The sequence below is a fragment of the Sarcophilus harrisii genome, chromosome 4 (assembly GCF_902635505.1).
Source record: "Sarcophilus harrisii chromosome 4, mSarHar1.11, whole genome shotgun sequence".
Taxonomy (NCBI): Eukaryota; Metazoa; Chordata; class Mammalia; order Dasyuromorphia; family Dasyuridae; genus Sarcophilus; species Sarcophilus harrisii.
In genome coordinates this window covers 180,674,555-180,691,919 of record NC_045429.1, presented here as the reverse complement: position 1 = coordinate 180,691,919, position 17,365 = coordinate 180,674,555, and the positions used below count along the sequence as shown (strand labels likewise).

General features: G+C 35.4%; 1 protein-coding gene and 1 pseudogene across 2 annotated transcripts in view; one reads left to right on the top strand and one right to left on the bottom strand.

Moving 5' to 3' along the window:
* The window catches only part of MCM9 (minichromosome maintenance 9 homologous recombination repair factor), a 180,440-nt gene that overhangs the window by 157,985 nt on the left and 5,090 nt on the right, over positions 1-17,365 (bottom strand). The window lies entirely within an intron of this gene.
* On the top strand, positions 13,494-15,529 carry LOC105750479 (annotated as a pseudogene).

The following is a 17,365-nucleotide window of genomic DNA, read 5'->3' as shown; positions in this document are numbered from 1 at the left end:
AAATTGAATGGAAACATTACAAGGCACAGAAGTTTCTTTCCCTTGAAAACAAGCTCTGTTCTAACATTCACATTAATTCTATTCTAAGCAGGACATCAGTTCTTCATTTCTTATAGTGTGCAGAATCCCCAAAATTGTGTCTGCTGCTTGCTTTACCTAATCAGAATAAATAAAGTCAACAGAGCTTAACAGTTCTGGCAATCTTAGTTACCTTTCTTTTGTTTCCCAGACTTTCCACTGGAATTTGGGAGTTAACATTTAATTTTTTATTTTTATTATAGCTTTTTATTTCCAAAACATATGCATGGGTAATTTATCAATATTGACCCTTGAAAACCTTCTGCTCCAACTTTTCCCCTCCTTCCTCCCATCTCCTCCCCTAAATGGCAAGTAGTCCAATACATGTTAAATATGTTAAAGTGCATGTTAAATCCAATACACACACACACATACATACATATTAATACAGTTATCTTGGTGCACAAGAAAAATCGGATCTAGAAAGAAAGAAAAAAACCTGACAGGGAAAACAAAAATGCAAGCAAACAATAACAGAAAGAGTGGAAATGCTATGTTGTGGTCCACACTCAGCTCCCCTGATTCTCTCTCTGGGTGTAGATGGCTGTCTTCATTACTGAACAAGTAGAACTAGTTTGAATCATCTCATTGTTGAAGAGAGCCACATCCATTGGAGTTGATCATTATACAGTCTTGTTGTTACCGTGTATCTCCTAGTTCTGCTTATTTCACTTATCATCAATTCATGTAAGTTTCTCCAGGCCTTTATGAAATCATCCTGCTGGTTGTTTCTTACAGAACAATATAATATTCCGTAACATTCACATACTACAATTTATTCAGCCATTCTCCAATTGATGGGCATCCACTCAGTTTCCAGTTTCTTGCTGCTACAAACAGGGCTGCCACAAACATTTTTGCACATGTGGATCCCTTTCCCTCCTTTAAGATCTCTTTGGGATATAAGCCCAGTAGAAACACTGCTGGATCAAAGGTTATGCACAGTTTGATAACTTTTTGGGCATAGTTCCAAATTGCTCTCCAGAATGGCTGGATCCATTCACAACTCCACCAACAGTGCATCAGTGTTCCAGTTTTCCTCACATCCCCTCCAACATATATCATTATCTTTTTCTGTCATCTTAGCCAATCTGACAGATGTGTAGTGGTATCTCAGAGTTGTCTCAATTTCTATTTCTCTAACCAATAGTGATTTGGAGCAGTTTTTCATATTACTAGAAATAATTTCAATTTCTTCATCTGAAAATTGTTCATATCCTTTGACCATTTATCAATTGGAGAATGACTTGATTTCTTATAAATTTGAGTCAATTCTTTATATAATTTGGAAATGAGGCCTTTATCAGAACTTTTGAATATGAAAATGTTTTTCCAGTTTATTGCTTCCCTTCTAATCTTGACTGCATTAATTTTGTTTGTACAAAAACTTTTTAACTTAATATAATCAAAATTACTTATTTTGTGATTAATAATGATCTCTAGTTCTTCTTTGGTCACAAATTCCTTCCTCCTCCACAAGTCTGAGAGATAAACTATCCTATGTTCTTCCAATTTATTTATAATCTCATTCTTTATGTCTAGATCATGTACCCATTTTGACTTTATTTTGGTATACAGTGTTAAGTGTGGGTCAATGCCATACTAGTTTCTGCCATACTAATTTCTAATTTTCCCAGCAGTTTTTGCTAACTAGTGAATTCTTATCCCAAAAGCTGGGGGTTTTTGGGTTTGTCAAACACTAGACTGCTACAGTTATTGACTATTTTGTCCTATGAACCTAATCTATTCCACTGATCAACTAGTCTATTTCTTAGCCAATACCAAATGGTTTTGGTGACCACTGCTTTATAATATAGTTTTAGATAAGGTACAACTAGGCCACCTTCATTTGATTTTTTTTTTTTCATTAGTTCCCTTGAAATTCTTGACCTTTTGTTCTTCCAGATGAATTTTGTTGTTATCTTTTCTAGGTCAGTAAAATAGTTTCTTGGGAGTTTGATTGGTATAGCACTAAATAAATAGTATTGTCATTTTTATTATATTCGCTTAACCTGTCCAAGAGTACTTAATATTCCTTCTACCATGCCTTGTGGAATCCCTTTCCACTGTAGACAAATTCTTCTTAATCCCAAAACTTTTGCTTCTCTTTTCCTCATATCATTACTTTAATTGAGACCTGCTTCCTTCCTAAAGATAACATTTCCAGCTGTCTACTGCTGAGAAAAAGAAGGATCAATTCAATACAATGTATGTTTATCACCAGAGTCCAGCACAGTACCTGGTATATAACAAATGGGCCGGCAAATCTTAGATCTAAAGCTAGAAGGAACTCAAAGGCTACATAGTCTAACAACTTTCAGGTGAAGAGATGAGGACCCTGGGAGATTTAGTGACTGGATGAGTTACACAGGTAGTAAGCATCACAAGTGGAATTTGAACCCTGGTCCTCTGAATCCCTAGTCCTCTAGAATCATAGTTAATCACTGTGTTGAAAAAGGTTCTTAAGTGCTTCAATGTTTTCATTTTTATAATATTATGATAATATAAATTGTTCTTGCAGTTCTGCTCACTTCATTCTACATCTACAACATGAAGTTTAAGAGAAGCCCTTCTCCCCTCACTCTTTCTTTGTTTACATAAACTCGGGTTGTTTTTTTTTTTTAAATGTATCCCCCCGACAAATCATCCTTTTATTTTCTCCTTTTAAGATAAACAAAACAACAGAAACCACTCCCAGACTATCCATCTTATTTGATTCCTTCTATGACCCCTGCTACTGAATTTAAACATTTCATCCTTATCATCTTCAATGAGTTACATATGGCATGGATTCAAGATCTATCACCATCCTGGTTGTCTTCCTCTGGACATTCTCCAGATTACCAATATCCTCCTGAAACCATGGTGCCCAGCACGAAGCACAATCTTCTAGAAAAGGTATGACAAGGACAGACAAAAGAAGCTATTTTTTGAAGCTAGACTTCTCTTGACCTCCACATCACACTTCTGACTTAATGATTCTGCAATTTACCCAAACACGTATCTTTTTTTTAAAATGCCTATCAATTCAGAAAAGCTTGGAATGACTTAGATGAACTAAAGCCGAGTGAAGCAAGCAGAACCAAGAAAACATATAGAGTAGCAACAAGATTATGTGATGATCAAATGTGATGGACTTGGCTCTTCTCAACTATGCAATGATTCAAGGCAATTCCAATAGATGTGGGATGGAAAATACTATTGGCACTCAGAGAGATAACTATAGAGACTGAATGTGGATCAAAGCATAGTATTTTCACCTTTTTCTTTTGTTTGTTTTTCTGTCTCATGGGTTTTCCCCTTTTGGTTTGATTTTTCTTGTACAATATGACAAATATGAAAACAGGTTTAAAAGAATTCAATGTATTTAACCTTAAAAAAAAAAAAAACCTATCAAACTATAACTATCCCATTCCACACTTGCAAAGCTGACTTTTGTACTCAAGCATAAGATTTGTTTATCCCTATCAAATTTCATCTTTGATTCAGTCTAATGCTCTAGCTTGTCAATATCTTTTAAGATCCTGTTAGTTAGCATGTTACCTCTATCTTCTAACATTCTGATATCTTCAGAACTAATGACAATACTATCTATGCCATTTTCCAGTTATTGATAAAAGTGTTAAATAGAACAGCCCCAAAAACCAATCCTTCAAGTCTCTACTAGTGACCTCCTGCCATGATGACATGGAACCATTAAAAAATTACTCTCTTTAATAAGCATGAGTGTCATCCAACTAGTTGAGAGTCTTAATTACTGTCATTTAATCCATATTTCTCCATCATCTCCACAAGATTAGTACAAAATCCTTTATCAAAAAAGCTTTGCTAAGATCTAGGTTAACTATATCCACAGGATTTCCTTCAACTATTATAGTTTAGTAATAAAATCAAAAAAGTCAATGACATTAGTTTGACATGACTCAATTCTTGATGAAGCCATATTGGTTCTTTGTAATCACTGCTTCCCTTTCTGGGTATTCACCAAACATCTTAATAATTTATTGTAGGAAACAGAACTCTCTCGTATAGTTCTCTCCCCTTCTTAAAAATGGGATCCCAACTGCCTTTCCTTTTAACCATTTGAAATCTGCTTTCCCTGAACTATGCCCAGATTTTCTTTCACTTGCCTTGAGGGTCCCATCATTTCTACCCTAGCAATCAATTACTCCCTGTTAGTGACAAGCTGTAAGGCAGAATTTCCATTTGCTGCTTCCTTCACATTTTGAAGGATGGAATTACTACTCAAGCAAGACATGCAGCACATACTTAATAAAATATGAGTTAAAAAAGTGACTAAAAAGCCTGAGGAAGAAGAAGAAAGTATAAACTATTGGTGAAGGCATAAAACTCAGGAAGAACACAACTGCTAGAAGTTGCAATATAAAAAATTATCTTCCAATAAAAGATAATCTTTCAGTTTTTGGGAATTTGATTCACTCTTCAGTAGAACCATTAATCTTAAAGCTCTCAAGGCTTACCCCTTTTTGCTTAATAGAAAAAGAATCTGGGTATAACATTAATATCAGCTGTGCCTGAGATTTCATCTTATACCCAGAAAACTGACAAAGGCAAAAAAGAAAATGATGATAAATATAGAAGAGCATGAAAAAAAAACATGATGCAAGGCACAATGAAACTTAAGCAAAGGCAAGAAAATAACATAAACAATAACTACAAATTATGTAAATGGAAAAAACAACAAAACAACCAAAACTGAATAATAAAAATTATAATGACCAAGCTTGATTCCAAGAAAGAAAAACGAGAAAGATACTTGCTATTGCTTCTTTGCAGGAGAGTACACATAGTTATGAATATCAACTTTTTCATATATAGATTAGTTTATTTTGGGATTTTTTTTCCTGGCATGGATCATTTTTATTTAATGCCTGGCAGCCTCTTGGTTTTTTTTTTTTTTTTTAATAGCCTTTTATTTACAGGATATATACATGGGTAACTTTACAGCATTAACAACTGCCAAACCGCTTGTTCCAATTTTTCACCTCTTCCCCACCCCCACCCCCTCCCCTAGATGGCAGGATGACCAGTAGATGTTAAATATATTAAAATATAAATTAGATACACAATAAGTATACCTGACCAAAATGTTATTTTGCTACAAAAAGAATCAGACTCTGAATTATTGTACAATTAGCTTGTGAAGGAAATCAAAGATGCAGGTGTGCATAAATATAGGGACTGGGAATTCAATGTAATGGTTTTTAGTCATCTCCCAGAGTTCTTTTTCTGGGCATAGCTAGTTCAGTTCATTACTGCTCCATTAGAAATGATTTGGTTGATCTCGTTGCTGAGGATGGCCTGATCCATCAGAACTGGTCATCATATAGTATTGTTGTTGAAGTATATAATGATCTCCTGGTCCTGCTCATTTCACTCAGCATCAGTTCATGTAAGTCTCTCCAGGCCTTTCTGAAATTATCCTGTTGGTCATTTCTTACAGAACAGTAATATTCCATAATTTTCATATAGCACAATTTATTCAACCATTCTCCAACTGATGGACATCCATTCAGTTTCCAGTTTTTAGCCACTACAAAAAGGGCTGCCACAAACAGCCTCTTGTTTTAATATTTTTGGGGAAACTGCTTTCTAGGCTGGTACATTCTAGGTTAGACCCTTCCAGCTTTAGGCTTTCAGATTCTTCTGAGTTGGACTGTTTGAGGCCTTGACCTTTTTAATGGGAATTTTTTTTGGTAAAGATCTTTGGTAGAGAAAGGCGATATCTTAGGAGATTTATTTTGGGGCTTCTTCACTCTATGCTTGATATGTTTCACATTTTTTTGGGGGGGGGCCTTCATCTTTTATTTTGGCTTTCCTTTCTTTAGTTGCAATTTTCTTGGCATGCCTTGTTGCTGTCCATTTTGACTTGATAGCTTCTAAACAGCCTACATACTTCTATTTATTTATTTATTTTTATTATAATAACTTTTTATTGACAGAACTCATGCCAGAATAATTTTTTTACAACATTATCCCTTGCACTCACTTCTGTTCCAATTTTCCCCCTCTCTCCCTCCACCCTCCTCCCCTAGATGGCAAGCAGTCCTATATATGTTAAACATGTCACAGTATATCCTAGATACAATATATGTGTGCAGAACTAAACAGTTCTCTTGTTGCACAGGGAGAATTGGATTCAGAAGGTAAAAATAACCCGGGAAGAAAAACAAAAATGCAAACAGTTTACATTCATTTCCCAGTGTTCTTTCTTTGGGTGTAGCTGTTTCTGTCCATCATTGATCAATTGAAACTGAGTTAGGTCTCTTTGTCAAAGAAATCCACTTCCATCAGAATACATCCTCATACAGTATCGTTGTTGAGGTATATAATGATCTCCTGGTTCTGCTCATTTCGCTCAGCATCAGTTCATGTAAGTCTCTCCAAGCCTCTCTGTGAGGCTTGAATGAATACAGAGAGGTATTGCTCTGCTGGTCATTTCTTACAGAACAATAATATTCCATAACATTCATATACCACAATTTACCCAACCATTCTCCAATTGATGGGCATCCATTCACTTTCCAGCTTCTAGCCACCACAAAAAGGGCTGCCACAAACATTTTGGCACATACAGGTCCCTTTCCCTTCTTTAGTATCTCTTTGGGGTATAAGCCCAGCAGTAGCACTGCTGGGTCAAAGGGTATGCACAGTTTGATAACTTTTTGGGTATAATTCCAGATTGCTCTCCAGAATGGTTGGATTCATTCACAACTCCACCAACAATGCATCAGTGTCCCAGTTTTCCCGCATCCCCTCCAACATTCATCATTATTTTTTCCTGTTATCTTAGCCAATCTGACAGGTGTGTAGTGGTATCTCAGAGTTGTCTTAATTTGCATTTCTCTGATTAATAATGATTTGGAACACTCTTTCATATGAGTGATAATAGTTTCAATTTCATCATATGAAAATTGTCTGTTCATATCTTTTGACCGTTTATCAACTGGAGAATGGCTTGATTTCTTATAAATTAGAGTCAATTCTCTATATATTCTGGAGATGAGGCCTTTATCAGAGCCTTTAACTGTGAACATGTTTTCCCAGTTTGTTGCTTCCCTTCTAATCTTGTTTGTTTGTACAAAGGCTTTTTAATTTGATGTAATCAAAAATTTCTATTTTGTGATCAATAATGGTCTCTAGTTCATCTTTGGTCACAAATTTCTTCCTCCTCCACAGGTCTGAGAGATATACTATCCCATGTTCCTCTAATTTATTTATAATCTCGTTCTTTATGCCTAAATCATGGACCCATTTTGATCTTATCTTGGTATGCGGTGTTAAGTGTGGGTCCATGCCTAATTTTTGCCATACTAATTTCCAGTTATCCCAGCAGTTTTTGTCAAAAAATGAATTCTTATCCCAAAAGTTCTTTGGGTTTGTCAAACACTAAATTGCTATAGTTGACTATTCTGTCTTGTGAACCTAATCTATTCCACTGATCAACTAATCTATTTCTTAGCCAATACCAAATGGTTTTGGTGACTGCTGCTTTATAATATAGTTTTAGATCAGGTACAGCTAGGCCACCTTCATTTGATTTTTTTTTTCATTAATTCCCTTGAGATTCTCCATCTTTTATTATTCCATATGAATTTTGTTGTTATTTTTTCTAGATTATTACAGCCTACATACTTCTAAGAAGCACTGTGGGGACTTGAGAACAAAGTCTGTGAGATACTTACATTTAAATGGCATAGCCTGCCCTCCTCACAACAGTGCAAAGTACCAACACCAAAACTCTGTTCTAATGATGACGATGATGATGATAAATAGCAGCTGGCATTTATATGCTGCTTTATGGTTTATAAAGTACTTTATATATGTTACTTCATTTGAACCTCACAATAACCTTGTGAGATAGGCATTTTATTAAGAAACCATTGTACAGATGACAAAACTGAGGCTGAAAAAAGTTAAAAGAATTACTCAGAAACCCGAAAGTAGGAAGTTTCTGATACAGGATTCAAATTCAAGTAACTTGCCCAGGATTACATAGTTAATAAATATATTGTATCCATTCTTACACCTATCCCTAGCACCTATATAATACTACCAGTTTGTCAATATGTGACCCAAAGGAAATGTAAATCACCAAAAAATTTTTACTTAGCCCTTTACTATAAACTGTGTTATAATTAGTTAATATTAATAAGCCATTAACTGTTCTGAGCCTCAGGTTTCTCCTCTTTGTGTGAGGGACCCAATCAGAGCACACTGTCTCAAATAATCTGTGCTCCCTAGACAGGTAACGTACTTTCTCCTCTCCTCCAGGGCAAGCCTGGAGTTGGCACTAGGCAGTGAGGTTAAGTCTGAAGGCCATACTAGTTAGTTCTGTTTAACTTTTTCATCCTTTAAAAAATTATTCATTGTAATGAACTACTCTTTAAGACAACATTGGGAGAAGGACACAATGGGAAATGCATAAGTAAAAACAACATGTGATTAAATTTTTTTAATTGAGAGTAAATCTATGACAAGTCACTTCATCCTCTGGTATTTCAGTATAGTAGTTTCATCTGTAAAATAGATATAACTTCCATCTCCATTATAACAACATTTTAGACTGTAGAATACATTTGATTTACATTTAATGTGCCCAAATGGATTTTTAAAATTATAAATTAATCAAAGTGGTTTGCCTCAAAATGTAATTTATGCTTTAGTCCAGGTCACTTGTATGCTTTCATTTCAAGATCTGATTTGTTTACTCTATTTTGCATAATGAAGCAATTGCAGTATTAAGACAAGCCAATGATAATTAAGGGAAAGACATTTTTGAATTTTCAGCTTTTTTGGTTAAGACTTGGATCCCACAGTTATAAATCAAATTTATTAAAGGCACTGAAATATGCTAGATAAAAACTGATCTCTTTCTGTCTCATCATACACACACATACACTCACACACACAAATCCTTCAAATAAGAAGGCTATGATGAACATTAATTCATTCTAATCCTACTAATGTCTAATTGCATATATTCTTCAGATTCTATAATGAGGCAGAAAAATGTCAAATCTCCAAGGTCAGAAACTAAGCCCTCATAAGAGCTAAATATAAAAAACTGTTAATACTCTTTGGTATAAAGGCTATTAGGACAGAGGAATTACAGGCATTTCATAAGTTTTTATCATGTGTGCTAATGACAGAAGTACATCCATCATTTTAGATAACATATAAATGTCATTTCTCCCCTTTTTATTTCCCTCTTCCCTTTACATTTCAATACTTTTCATAGAGAATCACAGACAGGTCCTTAGAAGTCATCATCATCTTAACTGACATTCACAAAGCAATTTAAGGTTTACAAAGTACATGTCATTCATTATCTTGTTTTAGCCTCACAATAACCTTGTGAAGTATATATTATTATCATCCCCATTTTATGGACAAGAAAACTTCATAATGAAGTAACTTTCTCAAGGGCACAGGTTGAATCTTAATTCCCAGTCAATATATCAACCAACAACCAAGGCTACCACAGGCTTATGGTACTGCACCAGGAGCTGGGGATACAATGGGGGGAAAAAAGGAAAATCTGATATCAAAAAATTTGCATTCTAAAGCAGGTGAAAATGAGTGCCCCAACTAATATATACAAAATAAAAGGCAGGATAATAGGGTGAGAAGAACAAGTAGCTTGAAGATCACAAAGGCTACAAAGTGTTTGAGTGAAACTTTGAAAAAAACAGGAGGTATTTCAAAGGAGCAAGCATATTCCAGGCAGGTTGGAGAAATTGTGCAAAGGCAGAGATAGGAGATGGAATATCATGGTTGAGAATCAGCAAAAAGGTCAGTTTTGTTATATCTAAGAGTATACAACAGGGAGTAATAACCACAAAAAAGACAGGTTGAAGTCACATTGATAAGAGTTCTAAATGTAAACAGGAAAGTGTAATATAATTATAAAAATACCCATGTCTGCTCCTACTATGCTACTCATATTCTCCTTTCAAAAGATGAAAGTGTAAATGGAAAGGGCTTGGTCACCAATCACTGCCCAAGAGCAACAACTGTCTTCTGCCAGGAGGTAGAGGGGGAGGAGAGAACCTGTAGTTACTACAGGATACCGGAACACCTTAGGTTAGAACCACATTAAGGGATTCATTCCCAAAGCAGTCCCACAAGAATCTAACATAAAGAGGAGGGCAAAAGGCAGGATATTGAAAGTGGTGATTTAGTTTTACTGGAGAAAGACTTATGATTGGCTATGGAAAAGGAGGAAGGAGGGATTATAACCCTTTTTCCCTTCTTTCAAATGAAAACCCTTGGATCATTCTACAGACCTTATTTGGAGACTACTGGTCTGCTCTACATCTTTCTATCTTTCCCACATGAAGAGCATGAAAGACTAATTAATGTTTCACCAAACTATATCTACAGCATTCCCCTGCAGTAACTGTCAAAAAAGAAAATAAAGTTAGTTTTACATGACCTCTTTGAAGCACAGTGGATGAAGCATAGATCTGGAGTCAGGAAGATCTAAATTCAAATATTTCCTAGATGTGTGATCCTGGCCAAGTCACTTAACCTCTGTCCACCTTAATTTCCTCATCAGCAAAATGGGAAAATAACAACATCTATCTTTCAAGGGGTTATGAGAATGAAATATCTGCAAAGCTCTTTACAGACCTTAGAATCACTATTTAATGGTAGCTATCATGATGGTGTAGTGGTGATAAAGTCAAACTGTTTTTATTTGTTTCTGTTTTTCTTTACAATCACTGCTTCCTTTTTAAGATGTTCTCTAACCATTCCTTTGGCAATACATTCTAGAATTTGGTCAGGAATCAAAGTCATTTTCATTGGCTTTCAGATTTCTTCCTCCCCCATCCTCTCTTCCTTTCTTTTTGAATATCAGGACATTTTCTTCTACCTATTCTAATACAAAGACAATTCTACCTGGAACCTTTAGGGTTACTGGGACAACCAAATTTAATTATCTCAACACAACTTAGCCAAGTAAGGTTGTGACATTTTAAAAACTACTACTATCTAAAAATTATTAAAATTAACCTTAGTCTTCCTGAACGTCAATCCATGTACAAATCTATTATAAAGAAAAAAATTTTAATTCCAGTTCATAATGACTTAGTGTTCTGATGCCTAAAAATTACTCATGCTCATAATTTCTTCCCCAGATGTTTTCATTTCATTTAAATCAGGTGGCTCATCTTTTTGGAATTTTACTGAATTAACTGTTCCAGAACATCCTAGGACAACCTTTTTACACCTATAACACTGTTATCATTTATTTTACTTAGTATCACTTTCCTGCTTTTAGTAAATTGGCATGGCATATATTTCTCTTTAAAATGAAACAAACTAGCCTGTTTCTCACACGTGACACTACATCTCTTGTGTCATCCCAGACTTCTGCCCTGGCCATCTGAAAAGAACTAAGCTCTTTACCCTCCCCTAAAATTTCCATTTCCAATTTCACAGAAATGCTCAGTTCCTTCAAATCAAGCACTATCTTCTACATGAATATCTTTCCGGATCTCTTAGATGCTTGTACCTTCCCCCTTAGCGGCTTTATATTTATTCTATATATATATTTCTCTTCCTGTAGAATTTAAGCTCCCTTAGAGCAGGGATTACTTCATTTTTTGATGTGTATTCCCAGCACTTAGCATGGTGCCTGGCATTTGGCTGTTCAATTGTATTTAATTCTTTGTGACTATTCATAGCAAAAAATAGTTTGCCATTTCCTTCTCCAATGTGGGGATTGAGCCTTACCTAGCATCACAAAACTACCAAGTGTTTGAGGCTGGATTTGAAATCAGATCTTCTTGACTGCAGATCCAGTGTTCTATTCATTGTACCTCTTAGCTGCTTAGCAGGCACATAGTTTGTGCTTATGCAATGCTTGCTAAATGTTCCTCTTCCAAGGCAGCCTTGTGTTTAAGGGCAGTTCTAATTATTAAGGGACAACTAGATGGTGCAGTGGACAGTGTGCCTGCTCTGAAGTGAGATTCATCTTCCTGAGTTCAAATATGGCCTGACATTTAATTCACTATATGACCCTGGGCAAGTCACTTAAACCCTATTTGGCTCAGTTCCTCATCTCTTCTAGGACACAGCAGAGAAGAAAATGAAAAACCACTCTAGTATCTGGGCCAAGAAAACCCTAAATGGAATCATGAAGAATTGAATGGCGTCACGAACAATTGAAATGATTGAACTAGCTGTTAAATAAATTTTCCCTAAATTAATATGAAATATGCAACACCTATTGGCCCAAGCAGAAAGTCAAAGCTCTTCAAATATTTGAAGATATCAATTACAGCCCTTCCTTACTCCATATTCTTCAGGGTAATTCTCCCCAATTCTTTCAGCTAATCTTTATTAGGACATGGTCTCTACTAGCCTCACCATCCTGTTTGCTTTCATAGAATTTATAGCTAAAAGGAACATCAGAAGTCGTCTAATCAAACTTATAGTTTTTATAAAGGAAAACTGAAGTCAGAGAGGAAGAGGTATATTCAAGATCATGCAGATAGAAAGTGAAAAAGTTGAAATTTAAACCCAAGACTAAAACTTTCTACTATACCAAACTCCTTACATCTGAATTCATAAAATACTTGTGATCTGAAATTAGAGAGTAATAACTTTTTCATTTTCTTCAGGGTTCTTATTTCTAAAATCCTCCTAACTATCTGAACAAAATTCAACTGAATTCTTAAACTACTGAACACAAAGAATCAAATGTAATACAAAAGGGGGAGTCAGAAGTAATCCAGTTTCATTAAACTAGGAATGTAGAACCATGCATTTTCATAAAATCTCACCACAACAAAACAATTTGAATTTAGTACTGCTTAGTGGAAAAGATACTATGAGGGAATCTTATTGGAAAAATCAAGAAGACAGACAACAAAAAGCAAGGGAAATGTTTTCTTGGTATTTCAGTAACTTGGGATAGAGATCCCCTTAAGCCAAAATGAGAGAAAGGCCAACCTAAAGAGTTTTATGTGCATTTGTTGTCTTATGAGAGGTGTATACCCTGAATCAATAAAACTAAGATTCAACTAAAAAAGCATTTATTAGATATCTACCAGGTACATGTCACTGTGCTAAGGGATAAGGATTCAAAGATATTTTAAAAAGAGGTTCCTGCTCAGATGGAGTTTGTACTCTATTGAGGCAACAATACAAACACAGCTAGTCAATTCAAAGTGCTTTTGGAGAGGGAGGAGAGATTACTAACTAGAGAGGAATGGGAAAAGAAAGGAGAAGACTTAGTATAGAAAGTGGCACCTGAAGGGAATGAAGTATTTTAAGAGGCGAAGGTGAGAAGTGGGTTCCCAAGATATAGAAAACAACTTGTGTACAAGGACAGAGATGGGATGTCCTGTATGAAGAACAGTACACAGACCTATTTGGCCAGAATGAAGAGAGCAAGAAGGGCAACGATCTATTGCCAGGTAGTAAAGGACTTCAAATGCTTAAAAGAGCTTATATTTTATGATATGGATAACAAAGCTACTGAAGTTCTTGAGCCAGGTGAGTTACATTGCCAAACTTGTACTTTAAGCTACCAATGATTGGATGAAGAAGGGAGAAGACTCAAAAGCAAGTGGTTATTCTAATAGTCCAGGTGAGTAGTGATAAGGACCCAAGCAAAAGCTGTGGCTTCATAATTAGAGAGAAAAGTTACAAAAGATGTTGTAGATATAGAATTGGCAACTGGGATGAGGGAGAATGAAGAGTAGAGAATAGTTCCTAGATTGTGAACCTGGGAGACTGGAGAAGGGTGGCCTCAACATTAACAGGAAAGTTAGGGGAGGGGTGTTTGGGGAGAAACAATCATGTATTTTATTGTGGATGGATATGTTAAGTTTGTGAGGCCAAGAAGACGGGACAGATAACAAAACGTAGGAAAAATCTTAGAAATCTTTTACATTTATCATGAATTCAATGAGCAATGTTCCTAAACCACCAGGATACCTATGGTTCACTGGAAACTAAAAAAAAATTTTTTCATTACCTAACAGACCAAACAATTGTTCCTAATACAAGATGTTGTTAGTTGAAAATGAGCAGGATTATCTACCTTTTGACTGTTCTATCAATGGGTCTTTCCTAAAATGAAATAGCCATTGGAGAGGACTTCTACTTCCCTAGTTTGGTACTCGATGCTTCTTTTGATGCAAAATAAGATCTGGTTGGCTTGTTTGATGGTCATGTCATACTGTTAACTCCTAAATCACAAAATCTCAGAATGGAAGAGATGTCATAGACCATATAGTCCAATTCAGATTTGAGCAAGAATTCCTGTGTTTCCCCCTCCTTCCTTCACTCCTAAAGGGGAGGCTCAGTCTCATATGGTCAAAAGTAGATATTATATTTTATAAGATATAGTACTCCTAAAGTGGCTGACAGATAAGTTTGGTCATAGCATCAGAACTTTGTAATACAGTCTGTGTCAAATCTGGAAAAACGAGAATTTTTTTTCTTAAATTCAGGAATCTGCACCATTTTTCAATAGGTCTACTCAAAGATGAGGGACATAATACTTGGAAAGTCTTTATATGAAAAGAAACTGCCTAACAACCTTGCCAGCTCTTGCCCAGAAGTTCCCAAACTTTGTGGAATTGTGGCTTTAATCAAAGAATATAGTTGTTGTACTTGGTTCCCTGGTAAAGCTTCAGGATCTAGATCTGAGTAATAATGTCTTGGAAACTACCAGGAGACTGGTCATCTAAGGTCTTTAGATCACCTTCAATTAGCTAATAACCAAATAAAATTCTTACCTCCAAAAGTTACAGATTTGAAAGAGCTGCAGATAAGAGACATTTCTACCAACTGTTTGTTCACTATACTGGAGAGGTTTCATATATGCCTTTCTCTGCAGTATCTAACTGTGGACCAAAATCACTCGTGGTGTGTACCTCCCCATCTTTGCCAGCTTCCTAGCTTCAATGAATTCTCCGTGGCTGGAAACTCCTGCATTTTTGCCACTTGATTTAGGTCCATCTTGAGGACACTACAAAATCTGTATGTGAATAACAACATTCTCCTGAAAGGCCTGCCTTCCTATTTATATAATAAGGTATCAATCACTGCAGTGGCTATGGCTCTCCCATTCAAATTTCACAGTTGAAGCTGCTTTCATTCTCATCACAGCAATTAACTGTTTTCCTTCCAACAGAGGTTAAGTCTATAAGGACAGAAACAGATCACAAGAAGTAGCAATGAGAAGTCTATATAATACCTACAGTTAATAAAAGATCTAAACTTTATCTCATCATCTGTCTCCAATTTCATCATCTAAAAGTCTCCTTCAACTGCTACACTGATGTCAGCATTGTATCAAGCCAATGTTTATTTTAGTCTATCCAAAGCTCTTTCCTCTGAGACACCAATGGCAGGATTGCAACAAGGGTAATTACACTAAATGTACATTGAGATTTAATCCCTATATAAGGAAAAACATATTTAGAATAAAAGAATGTTCTTTAACTTAAAAAAAAAAAAAAACAAACACAGCAAGAATTCTTGTAACATATCTAAAAACGTGGTTATTGACCAATGAGTAAAAATGCCTGCCTCCTGCCAGAGAGTTGACAGATTCAAGGTGTAGACTGAGACATACATTTTTGAACAGACAATATGGGAAACTGTTTTGCTAGGCTATGAATATTGATAACGAAGATTTTTGGTTTGTTTGTTTTGGGAGGAAGGGAAGGAAATAAAGGAAGGAGGGCAAGGAATAATCACTTATTATAGCACATACTTTGTATGCCAGACACTATGCAAACTGTGCTACCTACTTTGACAAGTATCTCATCTGAGGAAGGGGCACTAAGAATAGGATTGTTAAAAAAAATTTAGAAAGTTAAGAATGAAAAGTGTGCTTTTTAAAGCACAGAAAAGAACAGAGGGAACAAACAAGCTAGACAATTTTATGTGTTGAAGTTATATATACTTGAAAGAAAAAGGAAGCTATACTTGAGTCACAATTTCAATTACAATCTTTATGTGTCTTATTTTGTATAGCAAAATGTTCTTTTTTTAAAGTTCAGAATAAAAATGTTTAAAGTAATCATGGTATTTGCTTGAAAATTTCTAAAAGCGACACCATTATATTTCTGGGTTGGGAAATTTTTCTTATGTCAAAATTTACCTCTCAGCAATTTTTATCCATCTTTCACAATAGCACTTTCCATACTTGAACACAATTGTCATACCCCTCCCCCAAAGCCTTTTCTTTTTCAGGCTAAACACACCCAGTTTCTTTAACCAATCATCATGAAGCAGTTCTTCATGAATATCTACATCAATCTTGTTAAAGAGCTCCCTCTTTTTTCTTCAGTGGAATCATTTCAGTTTGTATTTTCAGGCTTTTACCTATGAGAGCTTCCCATCCATCCTGGACTAACTTTCTCTCTAAAATATCATACCACAGAATCCCATCTATCCCTTTTCTCAACATTGCGAAGTTCACTCTCCCAAAATCTGACTTTCCTTTCCTTTATGCAATCCACCCTCCACACAACTGCTAAAGTAACATTCCTAAAGCACCAAAATGATCATATCATTCTTCTGCTCAAATTATTTCTTGAAAAAAATACAAAATCCTACTTTCTATATCATCTTCTACTGATCAAATTTCAGAAACCTCCTCCTGTATTTCCTCCTTTCTCTTTCTATCACAAAATCATAACATTTAAGAGTTGATCTCATCTGGGCCCCAAGTTTTTGTTTTTAATTAAAGCTTTCTATTTTCAAAACGTATGCATGGATAATTTTTCAACAATGAACCTTGCAAAACCTTGTGTTCCAAATTTTCTTCCCTTCCCTTCATTCCCTCCTCTAAATGGCAAGTAATCCAATATATGTTAAACATGCTAAAACTAAATGTTAAAATCAATGTATGTATATATATTTATACAATTATTCTGCAGCACAAGAAAAATCAGATCAAAAAGAAACAAAAATGAGAAAGAAAACAAATTTCAAGTAAACAACAATAAAAAGAGTGAAAATGCTATGTTGTGATTCATACTCAGTTTCCACAGTCCTCTCTCTGGGTGTAGATAGCTCTCTTTATCACAAGGTCATTGGAACTGGCCTGAATTATCTCATTGTTGAAGAGAGCCATGTCCATCAGAATTGATCATGGTATAAATCTTGCCTTTGCTGTGAACAGTAATCTCCTGGTTCTGCTCATTTCATTTAACATCAGTTCATGTAAGTCTCTCCAGACCTCTTTGAAATCATCCTGCTGATTGTTTCTTATAGAACAATAATATTCCAT